At 43.3% G+C, this 12,245-nt stretch overlaps 1 protein-coding gene across 1 annotated transcript in view; it reads right to left on the bottom strand.

The window, feature by feature from the left end:
• LOC136373303 (nipped-B-like protein) overlaps positions 1-12,245 on the bottom strand; it is a 182,364-nt gene that overhangs the window by 75,866 nt on the left and 94,253 nt on the right.

Below are 12,245 nucleotides of genomic sequence, written 5' to 3'. Positions count from 1 at the left end.
GGCAGAGCTGAGACCCCCTCCAACCGGCTGGAGGGCCAACTTCACTGACAACACCCACAAGAGCATCTGGGGACCTGAAAAATTGGAGCTGCCAGAGGAGGGAAGCCGATCAAGAGTCAGGTCTGTGCTTTGATCTTGTGAGGGGTGTGATCCCTTTTTATATCAAGGGAGCCATGGGAAACGTGTTGTCCCAGGCTGAGAGGGATGTATATGTACAGGTTTAAAAAGTTCTAATTTTAGAGGAAAAATAATTTGTTAAGGGAAATTTAAAATGTTTCATTCACTGGCTGTTCAAGGAATTCTCTGATGTTTCTAAATACTCAGTTTACCAAGTAGAGTTTTGGAACTCTGTTGGGGAAAGGCTTTATCTTTTGCAAACTGAGGGAATTTTAAAAGTTGGTAAATTTTACCCTATTTTTCATTCTATTTATGGGGCTGTTTCACAAGTTCATAGTTCTGATTCCCAGTTTTTGCATTTCTCTCCCCACATCCCTGACCCTGCAACCCCTGAGAAGGGGACGGGAAACGGAACCTACCCAAAGGTACAGGCTTGCCACCAGCTGTCTGCCATCTCCCCTCCCTTTCCCCCCTCGCCATCCAGGATGGTGCTGGTCAGGCTGCCCTGGATGTTACCCTAACCCACATCCCATCACCTCTCGGTCCTGTTTCTCTGCCCCACCCTATACTAAATGGCAGCCACCCCATGGGGGATAAGGCCATTTTGGGCTCGTTGCCAACTCTGGCCACACTCCCGCTGCCAGCCCTGTTTCCCATGCTTTCGTCAGGCCCCTCCCCTGTGTTGGACTCCACCCACCCATCGAATACCATCCCCGCACCTGGGATCCTTGGGATCCTCCCCTTCCATCGAGAACACCCTCCCCTTTCACAGGTCCCACCTCCTCCGACCCAGCCTCTCCTGGTTCCCATGCTCCTGGAACCAGGAAGGATGCCAACTGGAAGGTAGCCATCTTGGCTGCCAAAACACCAAAACATCGGACCTTGCCGGTCAGCCAAAAGGTTCACTCCTCTGCCAGGGGACATGCTTCCTTTTCGTAAGAGAGTGAGGGCTTCCCGATTATGGGGATGAGCCTGAGAATGCGAAAACAGACTGCAAGGGATGGTGACTGGGAATTAGTCTCAAAAATACAAGCAGCTCCTGTGAGGTATCATAGGGGTGAAAATCCCAGGTGGGAATCACTTCTCCACAGGGAGATGAAAGACTTATGTAAAGCAGCAAAGGACTTCGGAAGAAACTCACCTTACTTTAACAATTTATTAAATGCCACCTTTACTGCCCATGTCATGGTGCCTCATGACTTAAAGCAATTTATGCAAATCCTGCTTCCTCCCACTGAATACATCTTATGGGAGTATGGAAAAATCTGCTGGGACACTTACTAAAGGACTATGCCCAGGAGGACGGACAGGCACACTTAACCATGGACCATCTAGCTGGGGAGGGAGACTTTTCAAAGCCAGAAGACCAGGCTATAGACATCCTCCAGGGAGTTCTAGAGGACATAAAAGGAGCTGCTAGAACTGCCCTCATGCAAACACCAGATGGTTCAACAGCAAATATTGATTTTATGGATGTGCGGCAAGGGCCAGAGGAATCATAAAATTTGTCGACCGCCTTACACAGGCAATTGACAAGCAGATAGAACATCCAAAGGCCTGACAAGAGCTTCTTAGGAAGCTAGCTATTTCAAATGCGAACTCTGCAGGAATGTTTTACATGCTCTCCCCCTTGACCCTGAGCCTATCACTGCTTAGATGGCTGAGGCTTGCACATGCAGAGCGACTGCAGACCAAGATGCCAACCTAGTCAAAGCTGCCAGTCAGGGTGCTGTAGAAGCACTGGTCGCAGCAAAAGTGATTTCACAAGAACATAACAACAGCAGAGGGAAAGAACAGTGCTATAACTGTGGGGAAATGGGACATTATAAAAAGGACTGTGTTAACAAGGGTACTAACAAATCCCAATTCCCAGGATGCCCTCCATGCCATGCACACTGTCCTCAGTGCAAACGCCAGCAAACACACCATCATCCACGGTGTCACTAGCCTTTGGGAAACTCCCAGCTGACCACAGAGTGGCCTTTTGCAATGACATCAAATGCAAAGGCCAGTCTGCCCCACTCTCCCAGCCACCATGGAGAACCAGCGGGTAGAGCTTATTTAAAGTATTGGGACTGGACCATCACCACAGAGGAGCTTGACCTACGACAAGTCCAACCTGGAACGCGGAGGTAGCTGGTAAGCGCACTCCCTGTGCAAACTGAGGATAGTTTTGTGCACGCTATTCCAACTGGCAAATATTGGCCTGAAGATCTGCCCAGAGATGTTTTAATTACCTGTGACACCCGAGAGGGAATGGAGGGACTTACAATTTTGCCAGAAGCACAGACTGTAACATCAGTACAAGAAATAACAGTTCAAGTTTTATGCCTAGACTCCTCTCTCTTTATCCCCACAGGCACTGTTATTGCCCAAGCATATTTATTACCACCTGTGACTGAGACACCTGCTAATCCACTGATAATGTGAACTCAGATTCTTGGCTGTGACAAGCCCATTATGGAGTCTGTCCTGTCACAGAAAGGAAAGACCATACAGCTTTCAGGACTGCTGGACACCAGAGCGGATGTTACCATCATCTCTTGCTCTGAGTGGCCAAGGGAGTGGCCCCTCATTCCAGCTTCAAGGGTCATCTCAGGCATTGGGGGAGCCACTACCAGTTTTTGGAGTTGGGACACTGTCTGCTTTAAAGGTCCCGAGGGAAGGACAGCCACAGTAAGACCCTTTGTGGTTCAGGCACCCATAACACTATGGGGAAGGGACCTCTTGTCCCAATGGGGGACAAGGCTAGAAATCCTAACAACACCGCAGGATTTCTAGTAGGGGTCACTGAAGAGCAGCGTGCCACCTTTCAATTAACTTGGAGGACAGATAAACCTGTGTGGATTGATCAGTGGCCCCTTCCAGAGAAGAAATTAAAAGTGCTGCAGTCTCTTGTGCAGAAGCAGTTGTCCAAGGGCTATATAGTACCATACACTAGCCCTTGGAACACACCTGTCTTTGTCATTCAAAAGCCAGGCAAGGACAGGTGGAAGCTTCTGCAAGACCTCAGAAAAATCAATGAGGTCATTGAGGAAATGGGCCAGCTCCAGCCCAGCCTGCCTTCAGCCTCAATGCTGCCCCGAGATTGGCAGATGGTGGTCATAGACTTAAAGGACTGCTTTTTCAATATCCCACTCCACCCAGAACATGCCTCTTGTTTTGCCTTCTCAGTCCCATCCCTAAATTGACAAGCGCCTCTACAGAGGTACCATTGGACGGTTCTTCCCCAAGGCATGCGAAACTCACCTATGATTTGTCAGTGGTTTGTGGCCCGGATTCTGTCCCCTATCCGTGAGAAATATCCCAATGTCATCATTCTTCATTACATGGACAATATATTAATTTCTGCAGAGACTTGTATTATTTTAGATCATGCTCTCCAAGATGTCACCAGTGCTGTCCAGAGCAAAGGATTCAAAATAGCTGGAGAAAAGATCCAGCTTACTGCTCCTTGGAAATACCTTGGCCTCAAGATCGCAGAGAGAATCATCGTACCCCAGCCTCTGCAGATCAAAGACAACCCCAGGACCCTCCGAGAACTACACCAGCTTTGTGGGAACATTAATTTGGTCCGTCCACTGCTTGGGATTATTACTGAGGACCTCGAGCTGTTGTTCCAGCTCCTAAAGGGCAGTGAGGACCTCAGTGCTCCGTGATCCTTAACACCTCTGGCCAGGGTGGCGATAGAAAAGGTAGCTGATGCTATGCATACTAAACAGGCATACAGGTACCATCCTGAGCTACCTTTTTCTTTAGCCGTTCTCAGCACCAATCCCAAATTTCATGCTCTGCTCTTTCAGTGGGATTCACATCTATCTGATCCCCTGATAATCATAGAATGGGTTTTTAGAACCCATCAGCCTCACAAAACCATCACTACACCATCTGAAGTTATGGCACAGTTAATAATAAAGGCTAGAGGTCGCCTTTATTCCTCAGCCAGAGTGGACCTTGCTGATATATATTTACCCCTCAAAAAGAAGCACCTTAATTGGCTGTTACAAACATCGGAACCGCTCTAATATGCACTGGATAGCTACCCTGGAAAACTCTCAATTCACTATCCAAAACATAAACTATTTAATTCAGTCTTTAATTTGATCACCAAACCTCTCAGGAGTCAAATTCTATTAGAGGGTCTGACCGCTTTCGCAGACGGATCTAGGAGTTCCCACAAGTCAGTCATCATGTGGAAAAACCCAACTACCCAGCAATAGGAGTCAGACATTGAGATTGTCCAGGGATCTCCCCAGATCACTGAATTGCCAGAAGTGGTCAGAGCCTTTTCTAAATTTGAAGAGCCATTTAGTTTGATCACAGATTCGGCCTACAGTGCTGGAGTAGTTCAGCAAGCAGAAAATTCCATACTAAAACATATCTCAAATCCCCAATTATATAAGTTACTTTCCCATTTAGTTTACCTTTTATCCCATAAAAAACATGCATATTATGTTATGCATACAAGGTCCCATACCATCCTTCCTGGCTTCATAGCTGAAGGCAATAGATGGGCAGATGCTCTAGCACTGGTGGTTCAAAACACTCTACCAAATATATTTGAACAAGCTAAAGTTAGCCACCAGTTTTATCATCAAAACGTGCCAGCACTAGTAAGGATGTTCAAAATCTTAGGAGATCAGGCGAAATCCATCATAGCCACCTGCCCAAACTGCCAGTCATATGCCCTTCCATCTCTCAGAGCCAGAGTCAGTCCAAGGGGGCTGCAGAGTCTCCAGCTCTGGCAGACAGATGTGACCCACTGTGTCTCTTTTGGAAGGCTAAAATATATCCATGTCTCCATAGACACGTTCTCAGGGGCCATTTTCGCCTCCGCACATGCTGGGGAAAAAGCAAGGGATATTATAAAGCACTTATAAAAAACTTACTAGTTTTTTCCATTTTGGGCATCCTCCAAGAAATAAAAACTGACAACGGCCCTGCTTACGCCTCATGCAAATTCCACCAATTTTTAGATCAGTGGGGTGTACAGCATATCACAGGGATACCTCATTCCCCTACAGGACAATCCCTCATTGAGAGGGCCCACAGATCTATCAAACGAGTCCTTGATCAACAGCAAGGGGGGTTCCAGACTTTATCTCCCATTGAGAGACTGGCAAAGGCTCTATACGTGTTCAACTTTTTAAACAATTCGTTCATGGAGCCTACCCCCCCCGATAATCAGGCATTTTTCTAATTTGACCCATGCACAGCTAAAAGAAAAACCGCTTATGTTGATCAAAGACCGTGAGACCAAAAAGGTTACAGGCCCTTTCCCACTAATTATCTGGGGGAGAGGGTATGCTTGTGTTTCCACAGGGGCAGGCCCAAGATGGATTCCAGCAAAGAACATCAAACCATATGTGGAGGTCGTCAGACCAACTTTAAGAAAGCAGCCAGAGGAGAGACAGAAAGATCAGACTGAAGAGATCAGTGAAGCATGGAAGAGGAGAAGACGAAAACCCAAGGAGGATCTTCAAGACAGCTTCACATCTACTGAACAGAACTTGATACCAGATTTACAGGACTGACTCACTGGATTTACTTAATAGTTTCTTATAGACCTCGTCCCTTGATTTGTTTTGTTAAATTGTACTTGAATTTTTGAGGGTCTGCAAGGAGGGAGGTACAGACCTACACTTAATACAAGTTTTATTTTCTAAATTATTATTTGCTTACTCTTAGACCACCCAAGTCCTCAAGTCCCCAGAGGCCAGACTCAGCCATGGCCAGGGAGCCATTGCTCGTCGCCATTTGGATGCTCCTCGCTGCACCACAATGCCCTCAGCTGGATGGTTCCATAACCCAGCCACAATATTTGGGTCACCCTAGCCAGGACTCTAAAGCAAGACAACATGTGCCTGTCCACGGGAAGCCTTGATGACCCATTTTCGACATGCCTGGTAGGACTGCCCATTGATGAGTGGCCAGTAACCAAGGATGCCATCAATGGAAGGCAGGGCAGCTTCCCCAATAACACCTCCAAGGAATACAACCCAGCAGATAACTGGGACCACTGGACTTTCAGGCTCCCATATGCAACAAAAGAACCCCAAGAATTAGATTTGTTGGGATCTGCAAAAATGAATTATTGTATTAGATTCTATTTTGAACCCAAGGTGGGAGGGCAGGGAATGATGACACCAGAAAAAGAAAAGGTAATTCCCAGAAAAGATGTCACTTCCCACCGTGCACTACATAAGGAAGCAAACAACTGGTGCCAACATATATCTCCTATTATCACCAGGTCCTGTACTCATCCCCATAAATTACCAGAGGGTGTATTCCTTATTTGTGGAGATTGAGTCTGGGATGGGATGCCAACTTACTTAAAGGGAGGCCCTTGTAGCCTTGGACAGCTTGCTGTACTCACTCCTAATATTACAATAATTTGGGACTGGAAAAACAAATCAAGCCACAAAACCAGAGCACTTGATAAATTCAACAAAAATTGTGATGCCCAAATTAAGCACTGGGAGTTATGGAAAGAGAGTTGCAGCCTCCATTTTCCTACCATGGGTGGCTACAGCCAAGGCTCTCGGGGAGTTGACCCACTTAGAGTGTTGGCTCAGCAAGCAGTCCAATGCTACTTCAGTCACACTGACTGGCCTGCTCCAAGATGAAGAAACCCTCAGGCACGCTACCTTGCAAAATCGAGCAGCTATTGAGTACCTGCTGCTCGCTCATGGACACGGCTGCCAGGAGTTTGAAGGCATGAGTTGCTTCAGTTTCTCATCACACAGTGAATCCATACATCATACATCAAAGCATTTAATACCTAAAGGATCAAGTGAAGAAAATCCAGAGGGCAATGACGACTGGCTCAGCAAGCTTTTCAAGGACTGGGGACTTAGGGGATGGCTTCTATCCTTAGTTGAGACTGTTCTTTGGACTCTATTTATTGTTATTGTTGTGTTGATTGTGTTGTCCTGTTTCATCAAGGGTCTGCAAAGATCCATAGGAGTCTTCTTGAGTTAAAAAATAGGGGGAGTTGTGGAGGCCCAGGGGCTTATCCCTAAGGTAGCTGTGCCCCAACTCTGGGAGGACCGAGGCAAATAGGGAAAGATATCCTTTTAGATCATGGCAAGGAAAACCTTCCTCCCATGGGCCTTTGCAGACACATGTTAATATTTCTTAGGTTTCATTGTTTCATTGGTTTGTTAAGTTTATGTTACCCTGTTCAGCTCTGTTCATCATATATGCACCCATCCTAGAATGTTCTTCCTTCCCTTGAACCCCATTGAGCTAATTTTGCCACAGTATTACACTCCTGTGACCCCATTAGTCCACCCAGTTCATATTTACCCCTTTGCACCACTTTTCCCTATTCTTATTGGACCCTGACCTCAGACCCACCCTAGTTGTCTCATTTATAACCCTGTGCCCTCAGACCCCTCCTCACTCTCATTCCTGAATTTTATTTGAGGCTGTTGCGTCCCTGAACCTCTATCCTGTGTCCCTGGACCCCTTCGCTATTTCTGCCTGTGTTCCTGAAAAAACAGCTTTCAGACCTTCAAACGAGAAGCTCATCCCTCTGCTTAGTTGTCGGATATATTGTAGCAGCATGCCTGGGGCTCAGAGACGCTGGGCACTCTCTAGGACCCAGGCATCACTCTCATGCTGCTATACATCAATATCTTAAATATTTTTGATTCACAGTATTTGAGAGTCTTAGAAAAGCATGAAAGATCTTGAGGTAGAAATCTTGAACCCAGAAATTAATTAAGTAATAGATCTAAATCCTAATTAACAAGAAGAACTTAATGTAATGTTCTGGGAAAGGTTTAGACTGAAAGTGACTGACTAGTTTTTAATTACTTGACTATAAACAAAAATGTGACTATTGACAGTGACTAGAAGAAAGTGTGTATGAAGCTTCATTATTTCTAATTTTTTTAGAAAGATATTGTTAAGATAACTTTCCTGTCTGACCATTCAGGAGCCACTCTGGGAGTCACACTCACACTACTAGAGACCTGTCACTGCTGGGACTGAAGTCCTTTCATAGCAGGCAACTGCAGTTAACCAATGGGTGCCCCATTTGACTCCCTACCACACCACACTCAGAGTCAGACAAGTTTCTCTCACAGGCTCGGCCCCAGGCTTCCCGCAGCAGAGTCCCAGACACCTGGTTCCTTTGAGTAATTGAATCATGTTGCAGTGACATCATAACAGCTTGAGCTGGAGCCTCCGGGAAGGGATCCCAACAAAAGAATCCCTGGGCTTTGGTACCCTCACAGTCTGTGCCCCCGATAGTCTGGGGTCTTCCTGCTGAGTCATCTGCTCCTGCTGAGTCTCTGAGTGGCCAGTCACCTGGCTGGCTCTGCAGGTCCTCGCGCCCTTTGTTAGGCAAAGGGTCAGCACCAGTTCATGGCTTCTTGCCTGGGGCTCCAGCCATTTCCCACCACTCAGAGCACGATCTGCATCTCCCACTGCAGCTGCACACCAAGCTATCATGGTATTCCTCAACAGTATCCTCATGTACCTAGGCAGAAGATGGTTTACGTCTTGTCAACTTGTGGAAAAAGATAACTCCTTTCTGTATTAATCCTTCTGAATAGCTTTTTTTAAATCTCAAATAATCTGAGTCTTGATAAACAATACAAGGATCTATCTGTGATAATTCACATCCTTTCAAAAAAGAAGACCTAGCATTGATTAACAACTTGTATCTGATGAGGGTATAGAGGCGACTGTGAGGGGACGCAATTGGAATTGAAAACCTGAGTCTTATCATGTTTCATGGACTCATTTGTTCTGAAGCTATTAAACATAATAGATGCATTAGACTCTAACTTTCAATGCTAAGTGCCTTGATCTCCAAACTCTTCAATCATTCCTTTAAGTAACAGACACAGACAAATTATTTGCAAGATTAATCAATACAGAGAGACTTTGTTGATGGAAAAAGCAGGAAGAGATGGATTCCTGTCCTTTCACACAGAGGACAAGGGAAAACCAAATTTTCAAACTTTCCACCCCTCTATTATGATGAAAAGATCATATAATCCACTTAATCCAAAATCCAAATAGATCATAAGGATAAAATAAAAAGAGAGCTCTGAAAAGCACTCGGATACGAAGGCAAAAGGTCTGTATTCTAAAACCCCTCCTTACGCATATCTGATAGACATTAGATCAAATCTGAGAGATTTTGTATTAGTGATTTTTGCACTAAGAATTCCTTTTTCAGAAATCAAAGGCATAACAATAAGGTTCCAGAAAAATACACTGTTTTTCAAATAAGTCAGTCCTTTTGAAAAGTCCTGTATTAGTTTCACCTCTGGAATGCAGACTGTCCCTACTTTGAGAGACTTTGGTGGGAGCTAAATATTTTAACAGCTTTATTAGAATTAGGAATTTATTACAGAAAGTAGTATAATTTCCAAAGGACTGCAATCTCCATTTCCCACCTCTACCAAACATTATAAAGGCATCTCAGCATTAAAAAAAACACAAAACCTTAGCATTGCCTTAGGCAAGTGTAATAGTTGTATAAATTTTAGCAAGAATTTCCCAAAAAATATCTCTGCCTCTCCTCTGGAATAAACAGTTCCATCACACTAATGGTTCCCAACTTCAGAAAGAACATGTCATATCCATGCAAAGTCTTACTGTTAAAAAAGAAGCATCTGAAAACCTCTGATGAAGCATAGTACTGTAGAGATTTCATGTCAGCCATACGAGGAGCAGCTACGGTCACTTGGCTTGTTCAGCCTGGAGAAGAGGAGACTGAGGTCAGACCTCATCACTGTCTACAACTTCCTCAAAAGGGGAAGAGGAGGGGCAGGCACTGATCTCTTCTCTGGTGACTAGTGACAGGACCTGAGGGATACAGCTGGAGGTGTATCAGGGAAGGTTTAGGTTGGATATCAGGAAAAGGTTCTTCACACAGAGGGTGGTCGGGCACTGGAACAGGTTCCCCAGGGAAGTGGTGATGGCACCAAGCCTAACAGAGTTCAAGAAGCCCTTGGACAATGCTCTCAGGCATGTGGTAGAATCGTTGGGGTGTCTTGTGCAGGGCCAGGAGTTAGACTCAATGATCCTTGTGGCCCCTGCCAACTCAGGGTATTCTATGGTTCTACGATTCTAAAAAAACAACACAAGAGATCACTAATCTTCTATCAAAACTTGTGAGTACAATTCTACTCAAAGTAATTTGTGGAAGACAACACATGCCTACACAGAAAGTGTAGTGTGACTGTAATATGTATTCCCATGCCTCAATTACAAAAGCAGCAATACTTTCAAAAGCATTTCAAAAGCATATGCTTTCATGCAGATTTTACCATGTGCTAGCATCTAGAGTAAGATCTTTAAAGGGACACTTGCTATGCACATCATCAGCAAGCACTATAAATTTCTGTTCTAATTAGACTGAGTGCATGCTACAAGCATGCTCTTTGCTTGACATAATGTGATCTGAAGTTGCAGTAGATGTACTAAAATGCACAAATGCCAGGCTTATGCATAAATACAGTAAGCAACTTGACAAAAATGAATGGCATATTTAGGAGTTACTGGATATTTTTCTAACATATTCCCATAGGAACAATAGAGAAAGCTTCTTCCTGCAGTCACACCAAACCAAATTACTATAATTAGAACAATCCCTGGGTGTATGAACTTGTAGACATAGTACAAACTTACAAGCAATGGCAAAAGTGTTACCAAAAAATAAGAATCATATTTCTCCAAGGTAAGAATTTTTCAGGAAATCTGTCCCAGGACTGCTGAAAATCCTTTTACTCAATATTATTAATTCACAGCTGAAACCTCAGCAGCTAAAGTGAAAAGAACTGCTATCTGAAAAAGGGGCAACTTACTACCAGTGAATAAATGGTGGTCATTTGTCCCAGTATAAGGCAACAACTCTTGCACCTGATCCACAGCAATTGCAGAAACTCAAGAAGAACTGAGACTTGCCAGAGGATACAGGTAGAAGGAAAGCATAACGTTGGAATCCTTAACTGGTAAAATGGATATTGAAGAGTGGTGAAAGGGTGAGATCATATTCTATAAAAATCACTTCTTTCCCCAAAAGAAACAAATCAGAGTCTGACCATGGCTATGCAATTACAGTTAACAAACTTCACAAATCAAGCTCAATATCTCCTGAAAGCCAGAACAAAACATAAAGCGTGTTTTAGTCTCACTCTAAGTGTTTGAAGATTGCTGTGCATCATCAAAAATACAGTGCATTTTTTGAGATGCTTCTTAGCTAAAATGTGCTGGAGAATCTACTCAAAGTATGGGGATATAAAAGTAGCTTTTGTAGTAGTAGAAGACAAACAACAAGCTCTCCATAAATAAACTTAAAATTAGTAGAAATATAAGCAAAGTAACCAATTTCATAATTTCTTTAAATCAAAATTAAAGGCAGTAGAAATTTCTTTTAAGGTGACCATCCATTTTCTTTGTATATTCACAATGTTTTCTAACAAAACTTGATTTAGTTATCAAATGAGAAATCCCTAAAAAGTTAATCCTTTTAAGTAACTGCAACAAGAACATTTACACACACACAAACACAACAAACACTTTCTCACTCTATTTTCAGGCATCTTTAAAAACAGAAAAAAAAATTATATTTGAATAGGGAGAAAACTTGTTCACTCTCTGCTGGTTAAATATCCAAACCGTATGTAAATTCAGTTGCCTCCATGCAAGTATGTCCAAACCAGACCATTTTTACCTATGTACTTCTGGAATCAGAATTTATGCCATTTTCTACTCTGCAAATTTTTATTGGGAGTATCTAATAAATTAGCATTATACTATAAAAGATTTTTTTTTAAACAGAATGCAGAGGACGCTTCTGAAAAATACTTATGCTAACCTATCACTATCTACTTTAAAAACCATATCTTCAAGATTTACATGTGGGTTTGCATTCAGTTTTCATATTTCTGAAGGCTAAGACCTTCAAATCAGTTAACAACACAAAAAAAAAAAAAAAAAACCAAACCAAAAAAAAAAAAAAAAAAAAACAAAGAAAAAAAAAAGAAAAAAGAAAAAAAAGAAAAAGTAGGAAAAAAGTAGGAAAAAGAGAAAAATTTAAAAAAAAGGAAAAAAAATCAAATAGGATAGATTGATAGATGGAATGTAATCAGTTAAGACAACCA

The sequence above is a fragment of the Sylvia atricapilla genome, chromosome W, assembly GCF_009819655.1.
Source record: "Sylvia atricapilla isolate bSylAtr1 chromosome W, bSylAtr1.pri, whole genome shotgun sequence".
Taxonomy (NCBI): Eukaryota; Metazoa; Chordata; class Aves; order Passeriformes; family Sylviidae; genus Sylvia; species Sylvia atricapilla.
Note: the sequence above shows the minus strand (reverse complement) of the source record. Positions and strands in the feature narration are given on the sequence as shown.